Consider the following 14,820-nt stretch of genomic DNA (forward strand, 5'->3'; position numbering starts at 1 on the left):
GGACATAACATTTAATTTCTGGTATCACTTAAAGCGGAGTTCCACCCAGGGGATACTTTTTTTAATAAAAATACCCCCGGGACAGTCAGGGCTAGTACATTCCACAATGGCTAGCCTCTGATCTGTCCCGGGTTGCACTTACCTTTTAGGAGAAATACTTACCTTGAAAAAGTATTCTCCAGCGCTGCCATCTCAGGTGTGGGCAGCTTGAAGCCAGCGCGATCCTCTTCGGCGTCCTTTTCCTTCTTCTTCGGTCCCACGATGCACTGCACTGGCCCCGCCGTCACTTCTGGTGTGCGCGCGTCATCCCTCCACAGCTTCTGGGCATGCCCAGAAGCTGTTTAGAAGGGAATGACGCACGCGCACCGGAACTGACGTCGGGGCCGGTGCAGGCGCATTGATTCCTGGGAGCGATGACGTTCAGCTCCCAGGAATCATTGCAAAAGCCAGAAAGTGACGAATCGCCGTGGCCGCCGAGGGGAGGAAGAAGGAAGTAAGGTAAGTATATTTTCTCTACAAGGTAAGTAAAAAAAAAAAATTGCGATTATCCATTTGTTTTTCAGGTCACCCGGAGCGAGAAGATGGAGGTAAGTGTAAATTTAGGGTGGAACTCCACTTTAAAGGCCTCTTTCCCTTTTTTCAAGTCCCCACTGGGAGCAAAATAGGGGAAGTTCATTAGCATTTGTAGTGTACATTACAATGAACACTGCTTCACCCCTCATTCTTCTCAGTGGAACCAGGTTCACATTCTTCAGATAGTTAGTAGTAAGAAGAGGTGAGTCCAATCAATTTTCAAAGCTTTACTTGCATAACTTCATGGTAGACAACTTTAGGGCAAACAGCTTTACACCAATATGGTAGCAGTCATCAGCCTACTTTTCCTGGTCAGGCCATCTATTTCCTGCCCTCCAATTTCTTTCTATCCAGGGAACCAGGGTTTTTCCAGGTATACCAATAACCTGGCACACTACATTTCTGTAAAATGGGCCCCACTAAGTCCCTTGGGGGCCAGCTCTGGAGTCCTGCTCCTGTTCCTGTTGACTCCCTGCACAAACTCCATCACTTTCTAAAGTAGCTCGCTATTTATCGATCGGGAGGGCACCACTTAGTGGCCATACAAGAAATGGTACCATCATCCACCTACACTGTAGCTAATATAAGTACACAAATCTGTCTTTATGTTAGCTTTCTGTGATATTTTACACAGCTGGAATATGGATAAGTAGGATAAAGATTCAGCAGTGTTTGCCAGTCAGGTCTCTGTTGCATTAAACAGTAGTGCCGCTCTCCTAGTCTGAGTGCTACTGTGTAGGGGAAAAATGAGACCGATATGAAGACGTTAGATACGTGCACTAGCTGCATTAAAAAAAATAAGGATAAGGAATACATAACTGCATTAATTAACTTTCTTTTTTTTACTCCGCCTGTTTTTCAGCTGTAATTAATTCAGTTCATTTCTGGACATCCCCAGTGGGACATACTTTTTTCACGTTCTCAAATACTTGATAAGTAAATGAGATCACTGAATTAAAATGCCTAAACAAATACACACTGCAACTATATTTGTATTAGAAATATTTGTCCTATTTATCTTTGGCTAGGCACTTCGTCATTGGAGATTTCCTTGCCTTAATTCATTCAAGCTTCGATGAACAAATATTCCCGTGCTCTGGACTGGTGGTGTACCTGCTGTCAGGGACCTAGTGTCAGGCTTGCTTGCTAGTGATTAAATCCTACTCCTTGACCCTCGAGGGATGACCAAACATGAGATTGGAATTCTTTGTGCTCATGATTTACAAAACCACTGGGAGACAGTCCTACAGCTGTGTATCCCAAATAAACAAGCCTGTCCCTGAAGCTACACTCACAGCCTCCTGCCGTGTAATTATTATTCAGTGGAATATTTCATGAAATTTGATAAGAACTGAAAGTTACTTCAGCATTTTAAATTAAAGTAAGCCAAAATGACTGTGTGAGATGTGGATAGATAGATAGATAGATAGATAGATAGATAGATAGATAGATAGATAGATAGATAGATAGATAGATAGATAGATAGATAGATAGATAGATAGATAGATAGATAGATAGATAGATAGATAGATAGATAGATAGATAGATAGATAGATAGATAGATAGATAGATAGATAGATAGATAGATAGATAGATAGATAGATAGATAGATAGATAGATAGACTAGGAGGACATGTTTAACTGATATTGAGCGTGAATTTAAAATGAGTAGTCCGGAGCAATTTAGGCAGATTTATCTCATGCTTGGATTTAGCAAGGCATTAAACAAACATAGCATCAACGCAGTAGAGTTTTATTTTGCAAGTCCACAGCATAAAACAAAACATCTGCTCATTCAAGCCTAGAGTTGCATAAAGTACTCAAAACCCATACTTGAGTAAAAGTACAAGTGCTCGATCAAAAAGTGACTTGAGTAGAAGTGGAAGTGCTTGATCAAAAAGTGACTTGAGTAGAAGTACTAAAGTATTCAACATTTTTTGTACTTAAGTATTGCAAGTAGTTTTTTTTAAAAATTTTGCTACTCAAGTACTGAAAGTAAAAGTACCAGTAGTTTTGAAAAAAAAAATTGCTACTCAAGTATTCAAGTAAAAGTACTGAAAGTAAAAGTACACATCATATTGTTTTTTATGATTTCAAATGCAGCTTTTATTTATACATACAGTAGCTTTTATTTTCCTATGTGCTGATAATACACATGTTTTGAGCTTCATGAAACCTGCCATCTACTGTTCTGGCTGTGGTAATTTTTATAATTGGAACGAGTAACTATGCAGCACAAAAAAAAAAAATATCGGAGTAGAAGTATTGAAATCACTGAAAGAATGTAGTGAAGTAAAAGTGGAAGTAGGAGAAAAAAATTATACTCTAGGAAAGTACAGATACCGCCTTTCGGTACTTAAGTACAGTAGTGAAGTAGTTCTACTTAGTTACTATACATCTCTGTTCAAGCCACTAACTGGACTCAAGTCCGTGGCTCGGAAAAGTAGATGTTTTATTTCTTTTATGCTATGGACTTGCTGTTCAAAGCCCTCCTGTGCTGAACTGTGTTTGTTTACTGTATTGCTCAATAAAGTGCAGGCCAAACCTGATTGGCTACTGTTCCTGGGTGACCCTGTCTTGTGCAGGGTTTACTGCTGCTGTTACCAGCTGCGGCTGACCCTCTCACAATTCAGTGCTCAAAAGCAGATAGTGCCCTAAAGAAACACACATCTTCATTATTATGGAACAAAATGGAGGAGCTTGTAAAACAGCTCATAATGACAAATGTTAACCAGCAAGATATGAACTGCTTAACTGTCCAGCAGCTGCAACAGTTTAATGACGCCCAACAGGCTTCCTTAAAGGGAAAGCGACAAGTGAACCTGCCCCTGCAGCAGCAGATACAGGGGCTGTTAGAGAAACGAGTGGTGGTGAAGCAACTGACTTCTACACCTCGACAGCTGGTACAAAGCGCTTTGCAAAAATTGTCCATAAAGCATGATGTTGAAGGCCATCTTGATATTTTTTCCTCCAAACTCTTCCTTGATTCACAACCTCAGGATGTCAAGGAATAGCCTTAACCTAAAACTGAATTTCTAACCAGGCTAGGAATTACCACAACTGAGCGCAGTGTGTTTTGACATGAGAATGTGACCCTGGAAGCCTGGGAGGTCATAGTTGTCTCATTTGCTCCACCTTACAAAGTGGTTGCAACCAGAGTTGCTCATGCCTGCATAAGTTGAGTGAGAGCTCTGCCTCTGTTACATTATAAAAAATGTTTTATTATTTATTATTTGTATTATTATTGTGGCCTAGGCTTGTTTGCTGGTTCATAATCTGACCAGCAGAATCTCTGGGAGGAGCTGAACATAACATCCCAGTTGTTATATCAAAGATAGCCAAAGAACAAAGAGCAGAGCTTTCAGGACTTTTATTCATTGGAGATGCCATTCTACAGATCAATGGCATTAGTGTGAGGAAGTGCAAACACGAAGAAGTGGTGCAAGTTTTACGAAATGCCGGAGAAGAAGTTACATTTTTAAAAAGGGTGCCGGCTTTCCTTAAATTACCACTGAATGAAGATTGTGCGTGTGGGCCTTTTGACCAAAGCAGTGGTACATCATCCCCTCTGTGTGACAGTGGATTACATCTAAACCAGGCATGTCCAACCTGCGGCCCGGGGGCCACATACGGCCCGGAACCCCAGGCAATGCGGCCCACTGCCCCCTGACAATTTTTTTTTTTTTGCTGGGGAGGAAGGAAGTCTGGTCGGGGGCATGGCCACAGCGGCTTCCAACTAACAGTAGGCAGAGGCTGCCTCAGAAGGGACGGGGGGGGGGGGGGATGTGAGCATGTGCAGTGTTTCTGACTCCTACCACCATGACCACTTCAAATCACTGAAGGGGTCATGGTGGTTAGAGTGTTCCTTTAATATCTCTCAGAAGAAGTAAACCTCCATATACTGATTCCATTTCATTTGATCATCCTCTAGTTGTGTTAAATTAGTGCGGGTGTGCGGCCGCGCGGGAAGGGCGCGGCGGCATTTTATTACTTATATACCTTAACTATAGTATATATTTTATATGCGGCCCGAGAAAATTTCTCTACACTCATTGTGGCCCAGAGAAGCCAAAAGGTTGGACACCCATGATCTAAACTATCATACAAATACCACGGACACATTGTCGTGCTCTTCATGGCCAGAATCATCTGCCCTCAGATGGGAAAAACGGTGGTGTGATCTTCGCTTAATCCCACTTCTCCATTCAAGATTATCACAATATATAACAGGAACTGGTTTTTGCAGGAAATTTGGGGACCAGGAAGGAGTATAAAAGCTACAAGGGTTCCTCTGCAATTAACCCAGGAACTGACCCATTGTGACGGGAGGAAAGAGCCTCTTTAAGGGGACAGACACATGCCTCCGATTTTTATCCATCTGGTAAGAGGCCTTATATATCTTTTCCACGAGGTGTGGGCACAGTGTATTACCTCTCACAGCATAAGGAGTCAACATTCTTGAGGTGGCTGTCTTTCTGCCCTTAACTTCTACCTGCTGGTAAGAAGTAAATTCTTAAGGTGGTGGGACACAAGATATAAGCACCTGACACATGGTTTGGTTTGGAGCACCTATTATATCTGATTTCCATCTCATGACCTGGAGTTGTTCACATTTGTTTTCTCATTATTTGGAGTTTTCTGACTTATATTTGAGACACCATATATGGGACTTTTGCACATCCCTTTTGGGATTTTTGCACATTTATTTAATAATTGTTAATTATTTATTAGTGTTTGTATATATCATGATTTACCACATATGATTCACAGAGATGTATAGTAACTAAGTAGAACTACTTCACTATGGTACTTAAGAACCGAAAGGCGGTATCTGTACTTTCCTAGAGTAGAATTCTTTTCTCCTACTTCCACTTTTACTTCACTACATTTTTTCGATGATTTCAATACTTCTACTCCGTTATTTTTTTTTTTGTGCTGCATAGTTACTCGTTACAATTATAAAAATTACCACTGCCATAACATTAGATGGCAGGTTTCATGAAGCTCAAAAAAATGTGTATAATGTCATGTGTACTTTTGACTTTTGACTTCTTTCTTTAATAACTTTAATAACTTTAACTTTAATAAACTTTTGACTTCTTTCTTTAATAACTACATAACACAGTACGTGTACTTTTACTTTCAGTACTTGAGTAGCAAATTCTTTTTAAAAACTACTGGTACTTTTACTTTCAGCACTTGAGTAGCAAAATTTTTAAAAAAACTTCTTGCAATACTTAAGTACAAAAACTGTTCAATACTTTAGTACTTCTACTCAAGATCGAGCACTTTCACTTCTACTCAAGTCACTTTTTGATCGAGCACTTGTACTTTTACTCAAGTATGGGTTTTGAGTACTTTATACAACTCTGATGATTCATTGTTTTAGTAACTATATGGCTACATTCGTTGGAGTGCACTTATAGTTTCTTTGCCAGTTTGTGTGTTTTGACAATTTCAGAGTGACACCTATATCATTTAGCGCACCAGGCTATCTATTTTAATTATTTCCAAACCTATATTTGGATCTTTGGTTGCAGCAAAATTCACCATATCAGCGCACCCTTTATACACTTTTCTCTGTTACATTATAGCCTTGCCTGTTGAGATACAGGGCTGCATTAGGCATAAAGACCCCCAGGGTGTGAATGAGCTGGTGTCCCATGTGGAGCAAAAATACTGCTACTGAGGACTATCTCTGGGATCTGCACTTCAAGCCGCTAACCCTTGAAAACTGGAAACATTCAACCTGGGATAAGACTGCTCCCTTTTATCAAAAGGAATAAACAGGTTGTTAAGGAGGGAAGTAAAACATCCATGGGTGCCAGATATGACAAATAAACACATCCTGTAAGGTTATGTTTTTCTATACAGGTATTCGTATAGATATTTTGACAGACCAAGGAAGATAGTGATATTAAACTCAAAACCAAAACATGTAAAGTATTGCTGCTGTGGTGGCTGCATTAATTTTTAGGCTTTTTTCCTCAGTTTTCACCTGGTGAACTGGTCAGTAACACATGTCCTGTATTAGAGTGCCTACACTCTGGATGAAGCACAAGGGCACCTTTAGACAGCGGCATTGTTAATCTTGGGAGAGGGGAGTGTTATATGTACTAGCAAATCTAGCTACAGCGACAGTTTTTTTTTTCTTTGGGATAAAGGTTTTACATGAATATTTTTTTATTTTTTATTTTTATGTTTTATTTTTTATTTTTATTTTTTATTTTTTATCTTTTTTTATTTTTATTATTTATGAATATATAAAAGCTGATCATTGTAAGCACCCGTCAATGGTCAATGGTTTGTCTCAACACTCTAGACTTCTACATTTTCATGAGGGCGTGTTCTGTCAAAAAGCAACAGACCTATTGGCTGTATCAACTAATGGTTATAAATAAGTGTTGCGCTTCTGAAAATGGATAAAAAAAAATAAACATACAACAATAAACTTAAACAGTAAATGTGTAATTAGTGAACCTTTAAAAAACAATTCAGTGCAAAAAAAGTCCACCATGTAAATATAAATGACAAAAACAGTCTCTATATTATGTCCCATAAAAGTGATAGGAGAGGTGAAATTCTTGATACAGATATCACACTCCACTGTTGTGTTCCTCCATCGCATATAAATCATACATGCTTACCAGAACAATTTGATTTTCCACATCAGAGAAGTAAAAAATCAAACTCCCATTGCAGGGATGCTGAGAATTTTCAACTCCAGGTCAAATCCACCGATCAACCTCCAGTTTATCAATATATTATAATATTATAAAATAAAAAACAGGAGAACCACATAGTGTAAAACCATTTTAAAAAAATGTAGATGTATTTAAAAGCTTCCAAACTACTAATGCTTAAAGTGAATAAAAAATGGTCGCGGGAGTGAGGTGGGTTCCGACTGCGTGATGACGTCATGAACAAAGGCTCCACCCTAGGTGTTTCATCACAACTGACATCTTCTGGAGCATCGGGCATATGTCCAGCCATCACATCTAAGAAAAGGTAAGCTGCTTTTGGGTTTAATGCCGCTTTAATCTTAAAGGTAACAAAAGAACTGTGTTGGTTGTTGAAAATGACTTACCTAAGCACCGCACTCTATCAACCTCAAACCCTGAAAAGTTTGCTAAAAAGTGGATAATAAGAATGAAATAGACTGGGACTTCTGTTACCATACTTAAAGTGGTTGTAAAGGCTTAAGTTTTTTTTACCTTCATGCATTCAATGCATGAAGGTAAAAAACCTTCAAGGTGCAGCTCCCCTCCGTAGCTCCCCCTAATACTTACCTGAGCTCAATCCTGATCCAGAGATGTGCACAAGAGCCGAGGGTCTCACAGGACTTTCTCCCCTGATTGGCTGAGACACAGCAGCAGGAGCCATTGGCAATCACAGCAAGTGAGGAGGGAGCAGGGGGCCAGACTGAGCCACACTCTTTATGACACACTCATAGACACACAGAGGCGTCTCGGGAGTGAGCACGCATGAGTGCTCCCAGAGCAAGTAGCTTGCTTTGGGGGCACTCAGCAAGGGGGAGGGGCCAGAAGCGCCAGCGGGGGACCCAAGAAGAGGAGGACCAAAACCACTGCACAAAGCAGGTAAGTATAATGTGTTTATTATTTTAAAGAAAAAAAAAAGGCTTTAGAACCACTTTAATATTTTCAGTAAGGGAAGTGCCGTAGTCGTCCACAGGGTTTTTTCTGTTTGATTTTTTATATGATAAACATTCTTGGAATCCTGGATATGTGCCGAGAGATGTGGGAGCAAAAGACCAGACTTTATAAAAGTATAATTAAACAAACTGGATTCAGAATATGATAGCAGCAGCCATGTCCATAGTTCAGAAATGTTAGCAGCAAGCTCAAAAGGCACAGGCCAGAGTTTACAACTACTCTGCTAAAATCGAAATCTGTTGTTCCCACAGTGTAGAGTTTATATTTTACAAAGTGACAGGGCCCCTATCAGGTCAGAAAGAAAATCAGTGATGTCAACTGCCAGGTATACCAGTTTGGAAAGAGAAAACCCCTTAAAATATACCATGTTAACCTAATAAAACCTTGGAAGGCATCATGAGTTGCTTTCAGCAGAAAGCGACCCTAAAGTGTCACTAGTGAAATGTGTACCAGAGGTTTGGATGTCAGAGACCCCATATACTACTCAAATTCTTGCTGAAAAAGCAGAGGTGTTTTTAGAACTACCTGACTGAACCAATATAATTTACCATAATACTGAGACATGTGTCTCACCTTAAAGTAAAAACTACCGGGTACCTGAAGTGCAGAGAAAAGCTGTTTCAGAAAATGTTGCCAGTGACCCAGAAAGAGGTTGCAGTTGGACTATGGAGATTGATTGACAGCAGTGGAAGCCAGAGGTTCCCGCTGGTATAATACTGCTAAGTGAGGTTGGATAGAGGCGGGAGAGCCGATGCTCTCCTACTCATCGCTGTATCGAGGTTGGGATCTGGGCTGGGGGTATCCTCTGGTACAGAAGGTTTTTTTAAGGTAAAAAATCCTTCAGCATTTACAACAACTTTAATACATTCTGGTCTTGGCCCTGGAGCCCACAGGCTTTGTAGAACTTTATGTGGGATAAAGTCTCTATTCCTAGGTCTATGTCTTACATTTTAGCCATACCTCATTAATTCGTCTCTGCTGTCCCTAGAACCTTTTATATGTGATCTGACTGATGTTTAAGGCTCTCTCTCTTTGCTGAGTGCCTGCTGCTATGTGAATAGGCTGTTTTTCATCAGAACAATAAAAAAGGTGCAAGTGCTAGTAATAGTCTTTTCCTCCAAACAGATTCCCACAACCTTTTCAGAATTTCTAAGTAACAATGTTGGTTTACCGTTGTACCATATTTTAAGAACTCGTAGCAAACTATAGCCTCGTGATAAAAAAAAACACACTAGCATCGTTGTGAACGAAGAATGAGAATTTCTTTGGGTGAGGTGAATTCTTTTTCCACTCCACTACATGTTCTGGCATTTTGTTTCCGGATCATATTGGAAACACCATGTTTCATCACAGATAATAAATCTATCAAACACCTCTGCATTCTTCAAAAGATAGGATTACATTTAAAGGCAATGTTCTTTCTGATCTTCTGTCAAGATTTGAGGCACCATCTATGTGGAAATCTTTCTCATTCCCAAATCCTCCACTAGAATCTGCCGCACTGCTTCCCTGTTCATGTTCAATTCTTCTGCTATCATTTGCACACTCTACACTCTGCTCCTATTTGCATCCATCCTTTTCGTTTTTGGCTGCCAACTTTTTTCGTCATCATGGACATCTTCCTGAGCCTCCTTAAACCTCCTATGCCATTCAAAACATTTGATTTCTTCACAGAATGTTCACCATAAGGCTGTTGTAATAGAGCTAAAGTTTCATTTGCACACGTGTTATTTCATAAAGACTGAATCAATTGGTCTAAAACCCAGGGGCGTGCAAGTCAAAAGAAGCTCGTATGCGAATGACTGTTTGACTCACCACCATAGTGCTATGCCGTGGGCATCCCAGGATTTAAATTGTCTGACTCATATACTGTATATACACATTCACATACTATACCGTAAATGTGTGCATGATGTATATATATTGTGTGTGATATATACATATATATATATATATATATATACACACAGTATCTCACAAAAGTGAGTACACCCCGCACATTTTTATAAATGTTTTATTATATCTTTTGATGTGACAACACTGATGTCCTGCGCCACACTAGTGTGATTAAGCCCGCAAGGGTGAAAAGTGTGGTAAGTGTTGTAATCCCAGGAGTAGTTAAGAGTGGTAAAGAGTGGTACTAATTTCTTTATTAATCTTTTTCTGTTCCATTGTTACCTTCTCTAATAAACTGATATGAATTGAGAACCATGGACTGAATAGAATATTTCAATACCTTTGTATGAGGTATCAGGATTTGTGGCTCCTTCCTTTGACTGTTGCTGTACAACAGCAGTGTGAAGACTGATACCAACAAGAATGCTTTTTGAACTGAGCAATGTCATGGCTCAAAAAAATGATCATTGTGGCGAAAAAAACAAGCTCAGTGAATTGATACAGAGCTGGAACACACCATTGTTTTATCTTTGTACTCCAACAGTTGTCACTTCTGCATCCACCATCCTTGATCCACAGTTGTCATCTGTGCACCCCTCCCCCCTGCATCCACAGCTTTCCCCTCTGTATTCCCCCTTCTTCCATAGTTGTCACCTCTGCATCCCTCCTTCCACCCACAGTTGTCACCTCTGCATCTACCTTTCTGCATCCACAGTTGTCATCCCTGAATCCTCCTTCCTCCATCCAAAATAGTCACCTCTGCATCCCCCTTCCTCCATCCACAGCTTTCACCTCTGCATCCCCCTCCTTCCACAGTTGTCACCTATGCATCCCCCTCCATGCACAGTTGTCATCTCTACCCCCCCCCCCCCCCTCATCCACAGTTGTCATCTCTACATCTTACTTCCTTCATTCACAGTTGAGGAAACTTTGAGAGCCACAGGAAACCCAAAGGATTGACATTCTGGGGACGACTTCTACTGAAGGAAGCAATGTTTAGTGATGGGCAACTGGAAAGGTGAGTATTCGCAGTCTTTTTTTGCAGATAATACTTTTCTGAGAAACTTTACTATAGTGAGAAGTTTGCATTAATAGTTCCCTGTGGTAATTTGAAGTATATATATATATATATATATATATATATATATATATATATATAAAGTATATAGTATATACAGTATCTCACAAAAATGAGTACACCCCTCAGATTTTTGTAAATATTTTATTCTATCTTTTCAGGTGGCAACACTGAAGAAATTACACTTTTCTACAATGTAAAGTAGTGAGTGTACAGCTTCTATAACAGTGTAAATTTGCTGTCCCCTCAAAATAACTCAACACGCAGCCAATATTTATAAAACCGCTGGCAATAAAAGTGAGTACACCCCAGGTGGAAATGTCCAAATTGGGCCCAAAGTGTCAATAGTTTGCGAGGCCACCATTTTTTTCCAGCACTGCCTTAATCCTCTTGGGCATGGAGTTTACCAGAGCTTCACCAGCTGCCACTGGAGCCCTTTTCTACTCCTGCATGACGACATCACAGAGCTGGTGGATGTTAGAGATCCTAAACTCCTCCACCTTCTGTTTGAGGATACCCCACAGGTGCTCAATAGGGTTTAGGTATGGAGACATGCTTGGCCAGTCATTCACCTTTGCCCTCAGCTTCTTTAGCAAGGCAGTGGTCGTCTTGGAGGTGTGTTTGGGGTCATTATCATGTTGGAATACAGCCCTGCGGTCCAGTCTCTGAAGAGAGGGGATCATTCTCTGCTTCAGTATGCCACAGAGAGTGTTGGCATTCATGGTTCCCTCAATGAACTGTAGCCCCCCAGTGCCGGCAGCACTCATGCAGCCCCAGACCATGACACTCCCACCATCATGCTTGACTGTAGGCAAGACACACTTGTCTTTGTACTCCGCACCTGGTTGCTACCACACACGCTTGACACCATCTGAACCAAATACATTTATCTTGGTCTCATCAGACCCCCAGGACATGGTTCCAGTAATCCATGTCCTTAGTCTGCTTGTCTTCAGCAAACTGTTTGCGGTCTTTCTTGTGCATCATCTTTAGAAGAGGCTTCCTTCTGGGACGACAGGCATTCAGACCAATTTGATGCAGTGTGCAGCGTATGGTCTGAGCACTGACAGGCTGACCCCCACCCCTTCAACCTCTGCAGCAATGCTGGCAGCACTCATACGTCTATTTCCCAAAGACAACCCCTGGATATGACTCGTGCACTCAACTTCTTTGGTCGACCATGGCGAGGCCTGTTCTGTTAAACCAGTGTATGGTCTTGGCCACCATGCTGCAGCTCAGCTTCAGGGTCTTGACAATCTTCTTATAGCCTAGGCCATCTTTATGTAGAGCAACACTTCTTTTTTCAGATCCTCAGAGAGTTCTTTGCCATGAGGGGCCATGTTGATCTTCCAGTGACAAGTATGAGAGAGTGAGAGCAATAACACAATAAGTTAACACACCTGCTCCCCGTTCACACCTGAGACCTTGTAACACTAATAAGTCACATGGCACCGGGGAGGGAAAAGGGCTAATTGAGCCCAGTTTGGATATTTTCACTTAGGGGTGTACTTGCTTTTATTGCCAGCTGTTTAGCCATTAAGGGCTGTGTGTTGAGTTATTTTGAGGGGACAGCAAATTTACACTGTTATGCAAGCTGTACACTCACTACTTTACATTGTAGCAAAGTGTAATTTCTTCAGTGTTGTCACATGAAAAGATATAATAAAATATTTACAAAAATGTAAGGGGTGTACTCACTTTTGTGAGATACTGTATATATATATATATATATATATATATGTATGTATTAGGTATCGGGATAAAATCCTTGGACCCATTGTCATACCCTACGCTGGTGCAGTGGGTCCTGGGTTCCTCCTGGTGCATGACAATGCCTGGCCTCCTGTGGTGAGAGTATGCAGCCACTTCCTTCTGGATAGAGGAAATGATACCATTGAATGGCCCCCATGGTCACCGGATTTAAATCCTATAGAACACCTCTGGGACAAAATGTTTCAGTCAATCTAACACCGCCAGGTTACACCTCAGTCTGTTCAGGAGCTCAGTGATGGGGCCAGATCTGGGAGAAATACCCCAGGACACCATCCTTCGTCTCACTAGCAGCATGCCCCGATGTTGTCAGGCATGCATACAAGCATGTGGGGGCCATACAAACTACAGAGACACATTTTGAGTTGCTGCAATTAAATTTCAGCAAAATGGACTAGCCTGCTACATCATTTTTTCACTTTGATTTTTGGGGTATCTTTGAATTCAGCCCTCTGTAGTTTAATCATTTTCATTTCCATCAAACGATGTGGCATCCTTTCGTTCCTAACACAAAACCCAGTCCATATCAATATAGATATCCAGCATGATATTTTTCCCCATTGAGATCTGATGTGTTCTCAAAGTTTTCCTTTCATTTTTATAAGCAGTGTATATACTGTATATATATATATATATATATATATATATATATATATATATATATACTATATACTATATAGTATTAATAATTATAATAACCAATATAATATAATGTCTCAGGAAAACAACTTAACTTGAACAAAAGCCATAGATAAAATAGGAGAAAAATGTATCTACTGTTCTGCATCCCTTACTATAAGGTATTTCTATATCTGTAGATGGATTAATCTTTGAGCTAGCCTTTTAAAATTAGACTGCAATAACACTAATGTTCCATAGCTATCAGACATTAGCTTTCAATGCTGTGAGATTCCAAAAACTGATGAAATCTAAAATGAATTGTGACTGATTGCTGTGGGTTAATGCAATAACTGGTCTTTAAACAACGTATGTACCAAACCTATATGACTTGATATACATTCCTTGAAAATGGATTACATTGAGTAAAAGTCCTTTTGAATAGGAGGTTTGTTGACTATGATATATTGACCTTCATTTGATCTAGAAGCCAAACATTAGCTTAAGAAACTGAAACAATATATTCAAATGAGCAACTCTTAAGACTGTCTGTGTAATAAGTTTACCAGGTAGTAAGAGTGAGTGGATCCATTAAGACGGCTCAAGAGAAGTCTGCCTATCTCAACATTGCATCAACTAGTGAAGCAGGTCTTGTTGTTTGAAGTCTATAGGAGATTAATGGGGCAGGTCAAAGGCCTCCTAGTCCAAGTGTTCCACCATTAGTAATTTATAGCTGTTGCCGGGGCACAAACATTATTCACATATCTGCATAGATTCCTATCATAAGGCTTCTCACCTACTCATACATTAGGCTCTCATTTACAGCTTATGTCTGTCTAAGTTATGAACTAGTCTTTTCTTTCTTGTGTATAGAGCTGAGTACATAAAGTGCCAGGGTACAAATACCCAGCTAGTTCACTTCAGGTGAAGGTATTCACTTGGCAGAGAAAAGGGATACATTTCCTATTTCTAAAAGTAAATAAAAGGAGAGTGAGAAATAATGTGATGCAATGCAGAGTTGTCAGGTGAAGGAAACAGAGTATGCAGAGAATTGATCTGAAGGCCTTGCTGGGTGTTGTAGTTTCCTTGAAGTGTACTACAGTAAGGGAGGATTATATCTAAAGTTCATACTGCCCTAGGCACAAAAAAATGTCATTTTTATTTATTTTTTACTAGTAATGGTGGTGATCTGCGATTTTTAGCGGGACTGCG

Source organism: Pelophylax lessonae, assembly GCF_965119305.1.
Source record: "Pelophylax lessonae genome assembly, chromosome: 8".
Classification (NCBI taxonomy): Eukaryota; Metazoa; Chordata; class Amphibia; order Anura; family Ranidae; genus Pelophylax; species Pelophylax lessonae.